The sequence below is a fragment of the Pinus tabuliformis genome, chromosome 3_2, assembly GCF_031772625.1.
Source record: "Pinus tabuliformis cultivar Carrire ecotype Pingquan chromosome 3_2, CPIR1, whole genome shotgun sequence".
Lineage (NCBI taxonomy): Eukaryota > Viridiplantae > Streptophyta > Pinopsida > Pinales > Pinaceae > Pinus > Pinus tabuliformis.
Genome location: NC_142302.1, coordinates 829,116,276 through 829,128,451, shown reverse-complemented (window position 1 = coordinate 829,128,451; position 12,176 = coordinate 829,116,276).

Genomic DNA, 12,176 nt, shown 5'->3' with positions numbered 1-12,176 from the left:
CACGAAACATGGATACTACAGATGGAGCAATTTTTCGATCTCCATAATGTGCAAAATACACAAAAGGTATGCATTGCAACTTTATATTTGGAACCAAATCAGTTTGTATGGTATCGATGGCTTTGCTCTCGTAAACAAATTGTCACTTGGGCTATTTTTACGGATGAAATGATAGCACATTATGAGGATACAAAAAGCAACACTTTTTTTAGCCAATTGATAAATCTCAAACAAAAGGGTTCAATGATGGAGCACATTGAGGACTTCCAAAAATTGAATATAAGGGTAAAAGATATTCCAAAGGAGAATACGATTGATGTGTTCATAGGGACTTTAAAAGATAACATCCAACATGAGGTTCACCTTTGGGAACCAAATTCATTGGAGAAGGCATTCAGGTTGGCAAGAAAAATGGAAAGCAAAATTATGGCAACAAGGAAGCCTACCACTCACAATCATAAAGATGGAAGTGTTTCTACCCCTAGCCATCCACAACCTACAAGGTTGACACCACAAAAATTGGAAGAAAAAAGAGAAAAAGGGCTTTGTTACAGTTGTGATAGCAAATACACTAAAGGTCATAAGTGTTCCGAGAAGAAATTATTTTACATAGATTGTGAAGAGGAGGAAGAAAAGGAACAAGAAATGTCAAAAGAAGAGGATATACACCAGGAAAAAACCATAGAAAAAGAAGAAATGAATCCAACCATATCTTGTAATGCATTGGCTAGAATTACCACTCCTCAAACTATTAAGATAGAAGGGAAAATCAAGAAGAAAAAGGTAATAATGTTGATTGATTCAGGAAGTACCAATAATTTTATTCATTGTAGATAGCCAAGGAATTGAATTGCTTCCTATATCCAGCACCAGAGTGTCAAGTGATGGTTGCAAGTGGAGGAACCATAAATTGCTCAGGAAAGTGCCATAATATCAAGCTATCCATGGGAGAATATGTATTGAATAGCCCAATTCTTTCCATTCCAATGGGTGGTGTTGATGTTGTACTAGGAGTCCAATGGCTACAATCCTTGGGTACAATAGCTTTTAATTTTCAAGAACTTTTCATGAAATTCTCTTCAGAAGGAAAGGAAGTTGAATTAAGGGGTATTGCAGGGAAACCAGGAAAAATAATAAGCTCTAACAGAATGATAAAGCTTCTAAAGAAAGAACAACGTGGCATAATTGCATAATTATGTTCACTAGAGGTTCCCACATTGAAATCATCCATTTCTCGAGATCTCCAAAAAGTCTTGGACAATCATTCCAAGGTATTTGAGACTCCCAAAGGCCTCCCACCTATTTGTGATCATGATCATGCTATCAATTTGACTCTAGGAAGTGTTCCTCTGAACATCAGGGCTTATAGATATCCCTTTATCCAAAAGAGTTAAATTGAACGTATGGTTGCAGAAATGCTAGAGGCTAGTATAATTCAACGTAGTCAAAGTTCTTTCTCTGCTCCAGTAGTATTGGTTCTCAAGAAGGATGGATCATGGTGCATGTGTTCAGATTATATGGAGCTGAATAAGCTCACTATTAAAGAAAAAATTCCCATTCCTGTCATTGATGAATTATTGGATGAATTGCATGGATCAATTTACTTCACCAAGTTGGATATTCACTCGCGATATCATCAAATCAGAATGAAGACTGAAGACATTCCAAAAACAACATTTATAACTCATGAGGGTCATTATGAATTTTTGGTCATGCCTTTTGGCCTTACTAATGCACCTTCTACATTTCAAGGTTTGATGAATTCCATTTTCAAACCCTTCCTTATAAAATTTGTGTTAGTATTGTGGAGCACTGGAAAGGTATGTTTTTGATAAACAATTTAGTGACTTTTCGGTAGCAATTGTAACCCTTTCTGCATAATGAACTTAAAGGGATAAAGCATTTTAGTAGAATGTGTGAGAATTAGTATGAAAAGCTTAATTGCTGATAATTGTTATTTTTCCATGCAGAAAAGGGTGGAAATGAAGGGCTACTATTTGAGAGGAAAAGACAAAGGAAGAGTAACTGTTGTCCCTTTGGAAGGGAACCGGATGCGAATGAGATCAAGCGGATCGAAGCAGAACGACCCGGGAAAGAAAGAAGAATTATCAATTCGGCGGAGCAGGGAAAGGAAAATCAAGGATTAACGGCTTGGCGAATCCCTCAGGATCTTTGATCCTGAGGGATCGTTGTCTTGCTTATTTTTGCGACCTAGATACCTCCGCCATTACTCTTATAAAAAGGGACAGCAATGTTAAGCAAGGGACTAGCTTTTCATATATGTGAATTTAAGTTTCAGTTTGAACTTTGATCATCGAGTCTCTCTAAGACTTGTTTTGCTGTACTTTTGTTGATGCATTAATATCAAAGACTTGGTGCTTTATTTCATCTCTGTGTCTGGAGTAATCTAAGGTGGTGTACCATTGGAAGCTAAGGGCCCGGCTCTGAAGGACACTTGCTTTTGTATCATTATAATTTGGTTTCTGTGTGGATTGTTTATCTTTATAATTTGGTAATCTGACGTGTTTTTCATATGCTGTTCCATGCTCTGTTACAACTAATTCATTAATGGTTTCTTTCGAGAGATTTATGTAGTGACTCTGTATTGTATGAGTGAATCTTTTCAGAGTTGATTGCATGTTCACTATTTAAGCCAACTGTTTCTGTTACAGAGCCTTCATATTGAATATTGCTGTATTGGATTCATTAGAAATCTCAATTGTTGGGATCCGGAAGTAATATTATTCTATTTCGAAACATAGTCATCAGATTGCTATAATAAGTGTGTTGTGTATACATGTTTGATGAATGTTGTTCCATAATTCATTTGTGAATATCGTTCCATAAAGTAAAATTCATTGGAGTTGCTTTTGAAGATTGTTGTTTGATTGCAGAATGTGAGTTTAGTTCAATATAGCAAGTTTAGTTCTGACTCGCGAGATCTAGTTTATTGAGTTGCCGTTCCATTTATTGTTGTTCCATTTCAGATTTGCTGTTCCATTTTCCGTTTGCTGTTCCATTTTACTTTCTGTCGTTCCATTTCCTTGCATTTACTGTTTTGGTGTGAGAGAAGGTCTAAGGCTGTAGTGAGCCTCAGCGAGTCGTTGCTTAGCTCCCAGATTTTTGGTCCATGCTCTGTTTTTCTTTCCATCAGTTTCTAGAGGGATGGGTTATCGCTTCCGCACCCTTGACTGATAAATTGCCCGGTGTGATTCCTTTCTTTTAAAAAGAAAATTAGTTGTAGTTTAACATCCATTTACTCTTGTATTTTCTAGACACTGGACTACTAAGCATTACTCTGACGAATAGCCTCAGATTGAGTTACTCTTTGCAATAACAAAGCGTTCCCGGATTGACTTATTAATGTGGCATAACTAGAGGTGAAAGAGACCCTTGTTATAGCTCTACATTTTGGCATCGTTGTCGGGGAAAGAGTACAGCCATTTGTCTTTTACAGAGTAGTGTACGAGTCTGCTAGGGGAGAGTTGGATTTTAAAAACGGAAGGTAAGAACCTGCGTACGGAGCATGTAAAAGCCCTGCTCCACCGTCCGCTTTCCTGGAAGAATTGTGGGTTAAATAGAAATTGGTAGTTTATAGAGTGCATGACTAAGCAGAAAAAGCTAGAAAAAATTATCAAACCTCCATTCAAACCCGAAAAAGCCAAAGGGCTGGTAACCCTTGGCCAAACGACCTTCATAGACGAAATCTATAAGAAAACTGAATCTTAGCCATCAGTAGGTCTCAGAAAAACCAATTCCAAACAGCCTACTGGTTCCCTTCAGGCCACAGGATCACCATCTGTAGCCTTCGCTGAGGTGCATAGTCAGACTGATGAACAGGACTTTCAGGAAATTGAAAATTCTATTCCAAAACGGCTGCAGGAAGGGAATCTAAGCAATCTTTGTGAAGGAAAAGGGGAAACAGGAGAAGTTGAGGAGCCAAGATCTCCTAGGATAATCCATCCATTAGAAAGCCCAGATAAAGGAAGCGCTATAAAAATCATTGAATGGATTCAATCTCCTCAAGTAACAGGAGCTTTTGTTATTCCGGACAAAGGAAGTGCTATTAAAACAATCCCTGTCAAAGTTGTTCCCTCTCAGCCTAAGAATACCCTTTTAGAAATCCCGGAAGGTTATTGGCACATATTCGATCCTATGGTGCAGAATCAGCCCAATACTCAAACTTCTACATTACAATATCCTATAGTGGATTCCGCAGCAAATGCTCCTATGAAAGCAATTCCCCTTCAACACATTCCTACATTTCATGGACTTACATCAGAAGACCCTGATGCATTCTTATTTGAATTTGATGTATTATGCAGGGGATATGATTACACCACTGACCCCCAGAAATTAAAGTTGTTCCCCTCCACTTTGAAAGGAGCAGCCTTAAGATGGTTTATGGGTTTAGGTGGTGGGGTTATAAATAACTGGGAGCAGATGAAGGAATCTTTTCTAAAGAAATATCAAGATTACTGTAGGTCTAGAGAATTGAAAGATGAAATATTCCAAATGATAGCTAGACCAAATGAAACATTAGAAGAATATGTAGAATGTTTTCAGTATAATTTACAAAGGTCGCCCTATGCATCATTACCACTGCCTGATAATGTGTTAAAAACTGCATTGATCAGAGGCATGAAAGAACAGTGGATTGAAACATTAAATATCATGGGAAAAGGGGATATTTATCAAGAAAATTTTGCTGACATCATTGATTTATGTATCAGGAGTTCGAGAGGCAGCACAAGGATAAAACCAGCAGAATATGATCGGTTTGTCAGAGATAACAAAATATCAACAGAAGGAGTAACATGTGTAGAACTTGGCAATTTATTAGAAAAATTTAAAACTGATATTTTGGGGACATTAACTACACAACTTGATATTGTGCATGCTAAACAGAAGCAGATTGAGACAGAACAGAATTTGGTGATCTTCTGCCCCCGATGTAGAAGAAAGCATAGCCACAAGGAATGTTCGCTGGATGCAGTTCAAACATGTGCCATCTGTACAAAAGATCACCTTACTGAAAGTTGCCCCTCACTTCCTAGATTGAAAGCAGTATATAAGGAAGTAGAAGAAGAACCAGAATCATCATACTTTGTTAACCAGCGTCGCCAATGGCAACCAAGGCAATCAGGTATGTTTTCAGACCCAACTTCTTCTTTTCAGCCTCCACAATATAGTATGTGGCAAAACCAATCTCAACCCCCATTTCCGAACTGGCCATCACAACCATTTCCTTCTCCAAATCCATGGATGAATCAGCCAAGCCAATTTGGTTGGCCGAATTTTCCTTACACCCCACCATATTGGCAGAATAACTCATACCCTCCGCAATGGACCCCCCCTACTTCACAAAGTTCACCCTGGCAGACAAATTGGCCAAGATCGACATATCAGCCAACAGGAACTATTCTGCTCCCTCAACCGACTCTGCCGGCTTTGCAACAAAATCCCCAGTCTAATCTGAGACCGCAACTCCCAGCCCAACCCAATCCTAATCCTAATAATAGGGCGGTCCAATCCCTCCAAATTATAAAATCGGCAGAAATCGGACCTGAACTGAGGGAGTGCAATGATCTTCAATTAAGATCTGGACGAATAATAGAAACAGAGGGAGATAAAACAATGCACATTGAAGATCAGTTACCAATAGAACAACCGTTACAACAAGAGAGTGCAAATAAGGAGCAAACTCATCATCAAGTGAATAAACCCGCTCCTCCCTTCCCAGAACGATTAGTCATACCACGATCTGTACAGCATCCAGACTTTGACATTCTGGGGGAGTTACAAAATCTGTACATAAGAATTCCATTCCTCCAAGCCATTCAAGACATCCCTATATACGCAAAAACTATAAAAGAATTGCGCATAAAGAAATCAAAGAGGAATCCAACCACTAACCCAAGAGTCCAAGTAGTCGGTACTTTATCTAACCTGTTATCAGGAATACCCATTAAATATGAAGATTCGGGAAACCCAATCGTAACTGTTCAAATCTATGGACAGACTCTGACTAATGCTTTAGTTGATTTAGGAGCTGCAATTAATATTTTGACAACTTCTACGTGCCAAAATCTTGGGATTACATCGGTAGAACCCACTTCTACTTTGTTAGAATTGGCTGACCGATCTGTAGTGCGACCAAAAGGAACTCTATACGATGTCATGGTCTCTGTAGATTCTTGGGAATACCCGACTGATTTCCTGGTAATTAATCCAAAAACCCGACTGGATGGACACCCTCTAATTTTAGGTAGACCCTGGCTAGCTACTGCCGATGCTTACATTGGTTGTCGGCAGGGAAATATGACAATAACCAGAGGACCAGATATTAAAAATCTAGTCCTATACCCTCCAGCACAGCCAAGTCTTACAATGATAAAAACTAACCAGCACCCTGTATCATACCTTACTGACAATATCAAATCACCATTGACTATACAAAAGGCCCTAGACTTTAAAGATCAAACAAAAGATGATGCCATCAATAACTTCGTTAGTCAAACTGAATCTAGACCTCATGCACAGTGTTTTATGATAGAAGTTTCATTCGAGAACGAACTAGAAGAAGATCCCTTGAAAGATACACATGACCAAACGATACCTGTGACTTCTGTTGCCAATAGTAAAGCAGTGGAAATTGAACCGGGAAAAACACTAAACATCAATGCCAACCTTACACCGGACCAAGAAATAAAACTCATCCATCTGTTACGAAAATATCAAGAAGCATTTGCATGGGACTACCCTGATATGAAAGGGATTGATCCCCAATTGTGCACCCACCATATTTACATAGAGAAAGATGCAAGACCTGTCCGTCAACCGCAAAGAAGACTCAACCCCCATCTAAAAGATGTTGTGAAAGCAGAACTTCAGAAGCTTTTAGATGTTAATTTTATTTATCCTATTTGTGATAGTAAGTGGGTCTCTCCACTTGTGGTTGTACCCAAGAAGAATGGGAAATGGAGGATTTGCGTGGATTATAGAGAGTTAAACAAAGCCACACAAAAGGACCATTTTCCTCTCCCATTCATAGACCAAGTACTGGACACGTTAGCAGGAAAGAAATTCTTTTCTTTCCTAGATGGCTTCAGTGGATACAATCAGATTCAGATTGCCCTTGAAGACCAGGATAAAACTACCTTTACTTGTCCTTGGGGAACGTTCGCCTATAGAGTTCTACCCTTTGGCCTATGTAATGCCCCTGCCACGTTCCAAAGGGCCATTCTTAGCATCTTTGCAGATTTAATAAATGATGGGCTTGAAGTCTACATGGATGATTTTACACCATATGGAGATGATTTTGATCCAGCTCTAGACACTCTAGAAAAAGTCCTACAGCGCTGCATTGCTACCAGGCTTTGCTTAAGCCACGAAAAGTGTTATATGATGATGACCGAAGGGCTTATTCTAGGGCACTATGTCTCAGCAGCCGGCATTCAGGTAGATCCGGCTAAAATTCAAATTCTTTTGCTTATTCCCACCCCCACTACTCAGACGGAGGTACGCAGCTTTCTTGGATTTTCTGGGTATTACAGACGATTTATAGAACATTATTCACACATTGCTGCACCTTTATATGCACTAACTGGTAATGTTGATTTCATGTGGACAGAAAAATGCGACCGCGCTTTCAAGGATTTAAAGAAGCTTGTATCAACAGCTCCAGTCCTTCGAGGACCAAACTGGAATTTACCATTCCAAATCTCATCTGATGCCTCAGACACAGCAATCGGTGCAGTCCTTGGACAGGAGGAGGATAAAAAACCTTATGCTATTTATTATATCAGCAAAAATTTATCCCCTGCTGAATTAAATTACACTGTCACCGAAAAATAATTCCTCGCTGTAATACATGCTGTCAATAAATTTAGACATTATATCACAGGCTATCCCGTTGTTTTATATACAGATCATTTTGCTATTAAATATTTAGCAAATAAGCCTGTTACAAATGCCAGAGTAACAAGATGGTTGATCTTATTACAGGAATTTGATATCACAATCAAAGATAGACCCGGCAAGGAAAACCTTGTAGCTGATTTTCTCTCACGAATACCAAAACCAATTGAAGCAGCAGCAGTAGAGGACCAATTTCCGGATGAGCACCTGTTTGCTGTTGCTGTTGAAACACCCTGGTATGCTGATGTTGCCAACTATCTTGCAGCAGGTAAGCTACCAAAACATTTAACCCCTAATGAATGTAAGCAGATTGTTCAGAAGAGTACTCAATTTTCGTGGATTGGGGGCTATTTGTTCCACACAGGGGTAGACATGCAAATCAGGAGATGTATTCGAGAAGATGAAATTTTTGACATCTTAAAAGCCTGTCATGATGGACCATGTGGGGGACACTTTGCTGAAAAAAGAACGGCACATAAAGTACTACAGACAGGATACTACTGGCCTACAATTTTTAAGGATGCGAAGAAATTCGTTCAAGCCTGTGACAGCTGCCAGCGAGCAGGACGACCTGGTCAAGCCGACGAGATGCCTCTGAGGCCACAATTAGTCATTGAACCATTTGAACGGTGGGCTCTTGACTTCGTTGGACCCATCAACCCATCATCAAATCAGAGAACATATATCTTGGTAGCCATAGAATATGTTACCAAATGGGTTGAAGCCGAAGCGTTACCTAGAGCTACAGAAGATTCGGTAGTTCAGTTCCTATTCCATTTGTTTGTACGATATGGCCTTCCAAGAGAAATAATTACAGATGGAGGACCACAATTTGCCAGAAACAAATTAGCTGCAACACTTAACAACTATCACTTCCAGCACAAAATTACTACCCCATATCACCCGCAGGCGAATGGGCAAGTAGAAAGCAGCAATAAGGTAATAGAATCAATTTTAACAAAAACCATTGCTTCACATAGGCGTGATTGGGCCACCGACTACCTGAAGCACTCTGGGCCTATAGAACCACCTGGAGAAGTACCACTGGTTATTCACCCTATCAATTAGTGTTTGGGAAACAACCTATTTTCCCCATAGAATTCGAAATCCAAACCCTACGAACTGCACAGGAAGTTGGCCTAGATTTAAGTGAGGCACAAATCAATCGACTACAACAGATTAATGAATTGGACGAAATAAGGCTCTCTGCATTACAAAATACAGCACTTATTCAACAGCGGCGAGCTAAATGGCATGATGCACTTATCAAGAACAAAGTCTTTCACGAAGGAGACTGGGCTCTGTTATATGACTCTCGGTTTCAGGATTTCCTGGGGAAACTGAAGACTCGATGGTTGGGGCCATATGAAATCCAGAAAGTACATGATAATGGGACCATTACTCTCATTACAATTGATGGTTCTGGATATGCATTCAAGGTAAATGGCCACCGAGTTCGTCTCTATCGCAGGCCACTCAATCGAGAATCCTTCTGTGAGCAGCTACGTCAAGATACTGACATGAAAATTTTAGGAGAGGAAGTAAAATCTTCCTCACCTACAATTCAGTAAGGAACTCATTCTTTTGACTTGTACATAAGTTCTTGTATATACGTTTTCTTAATATTTCTTTGATCTCTCTTTCTTAAGATTGCTCTTTACAGTCAGTGTGTTTTTGTTGTTCCTTTTTTTTCAAACGGAACAACATTTTTGAGTTTTTGTTGTTCCTTTTCCAGAAGGAACAGCAGTGGTTTGTTTTCGTGTCTTTGCTGTTCCTTTTTCTAAAAGGAACAGCAGGTGTGAGTTTTTGCTGTTCCTTTTCAAAAGGAACAACATTTTTGGGGTTTTGCTGTTCCTTTTCAAAAGGAACAGCAGTTGCGAAGTTTTGCCGTTCCTTTTTCAAAAGGAACAACAGTTGCTTGTTTTCGTGTTTTTGCTGTTCCTTTTTCAAAAGGAACAGCATTTCGTGTTTTTGCTGTTCCTTTTTCAAAAGGAACAACATTTCGTGTTTTTGCTGTTCCTTTTTCAAAAGGAACAACATTTCGTGTTTTTGTTGTTCCTTTTTCAAAAGGAACAGCATTTCGTGTTTTTGCTGTTCCTTTTTCAAAAGGAACAACACTTCGTGTTTTTGCTGTTCCTTTTTCAAAAGGAACAGCAGTTCGTGTTTTTGCTGTTCCTTTTTCAAAAGGAACAGCGTTTTGAGTTTTTGTTGTTCCTTTTCAAAGGAACAGCAGTTGTGAGTTTTTGCTGTTCCTTTTCAAAAGGGACAGCATTTGCGAGTTTTTGCTGTTCCTTTTCAAAAGGAACAACAGTTGACAATTTTTTGTAGACAGCACTCATGATCTTAGGCTGTTTCTTCTCAAAAGAATGACATCCCAACTATTTGCTTGCATGGATTCTTCTCTTTCAAAAGGAACACCATAGTCATATCTTTGCTCTCAGTGATGATTCATATTGAGGATGCTTTTTCACCCATGATCTCTCCAGTCTTTAAGATACAGCTATACACTTATGCAATGAACATCAATTACAACATGCCGAAGTTAGCATATCATAAAATCGCTATCTTTATAGAGCCTAGTATTGATAAGAGGACAAGAGGGGGGACATACTTAATTCTCATCTCCGTTGTCATTTACTTATTCCCATTGTCCCGGTTGGTTATCTTTATCATGGCAATTTCCTTAAAAAAATTTCTCTGATTATTACACAGGAATAAGAACAGAGGATTTATATCTTCCTGTTGGGATGATAAGACTTCTTCCACCGTTCCCACTCTTAAGGAGTGTTGAACCACCCTTATGTGTAAATATATAAGAAAAAGTACTGTAAAAAAAAAAAACAAGAGAAAAAAGAAGAAGAGAAAAAATGATGACGAATATGAATTATTGTCAAATGCAGGATAGGGGGTCTCATCAAGAGCCAGCCTACCATGATCATCAGGTTGGAAGCGAAGTGGCATTCCCAGCATGGCCACCACACCAGGGATATGGTCCAAAGGTACACTAAATAAACAGACCTTGGAACAGGGGGTCTCATCACGAGCCGGCCTGTCCACGTTTCGCGCCTTCCTTGTGAATGGCATTATGGCTACCTGGTTACCAAGCCAGCATAATGGCCTGTATTTTGACAAAATATTTTTATACACATACAGGATCATGGTTTCGGGGCTGAAATAAACAACTCTGCCAAGGTTATGGACACCTGTTGGCAGCAGAGCTCTGTTAATGGTATCGAAGTCATAATGGTTACACCAATAGGGATAATATTAATACCTCTTTGTTTCTTCTATCCTACGAATAATTCATATTTTATTCCCCGATTAACATATCGCATGAATACTCATTACTACCAATCATGGCAAAGGAACTGACAATGACCTCTCGGGACTTCGTACGATTGACAGACGTCCCATCCCCCAGCCTCGCATCATATTATGCAGGCTCTTATGTAAAACGTGATCCACCTTTTTGCCTCGATTTCGGTATTTCGTTGTCTGTCCAAAACATGGCGTAATTTTATATGCTGTTCTTTATGACTGGTTACACGATGGCTGCTGCTCCTCTATTTGACGGCTGGGGCAGCCTATCACATCGTGGGGGGGGAAGGTAATCTCATTACTCCACGAGTTACGTGTCACCACACCATTCGGGGTAGATAGTGTACGAAGGAATGGCATGGTTTAATGGTATGATAATTCTATTTTACGCAAAGTTGCCATCCGCAATCCATTTTTGTTGCATACTCTGTTTTTTCGCGACGATCACCTTCTCTGCATCCCAAAATAGCTCAGGCAGTTGCTGTTCCATTAAAAATCCTTAGTAGAACCATGGGAGGAAAGGCAGTCCGAAGCGAACCCCAGGAATTGACAGCCTCTGTTGCTGCTCGAGAGATCTTGGAAAAGGCTGGATGGCTGAATTATTTCAATCGCCTACAAGAATCAAACGAGACAGTGGCGTTGGAATTTCTGCAAAACTTGCAGGAAGACTACTCCATAGTAAGAGAAAGACGGATACCGGTCACTGACGATGTAATTGCAGAAGTCTCAGGCCTACCAGCCACCGGACCTGTATGGACGCTGAGGAAAGAAAGACTGCAGAAGATTATGGAGATTTTTCAGGATGAAGGCCAAAGCTTGACAGTGAAGGGGAAGGGAGTTCTGCCAGCTACGTTAGGAGAACCTTGGACCGAACTAGCAAAGATAGTACAGAGCTACATTACTTGCGAAGGAAGGAAGGACGTGGTAAGACCTCGCCA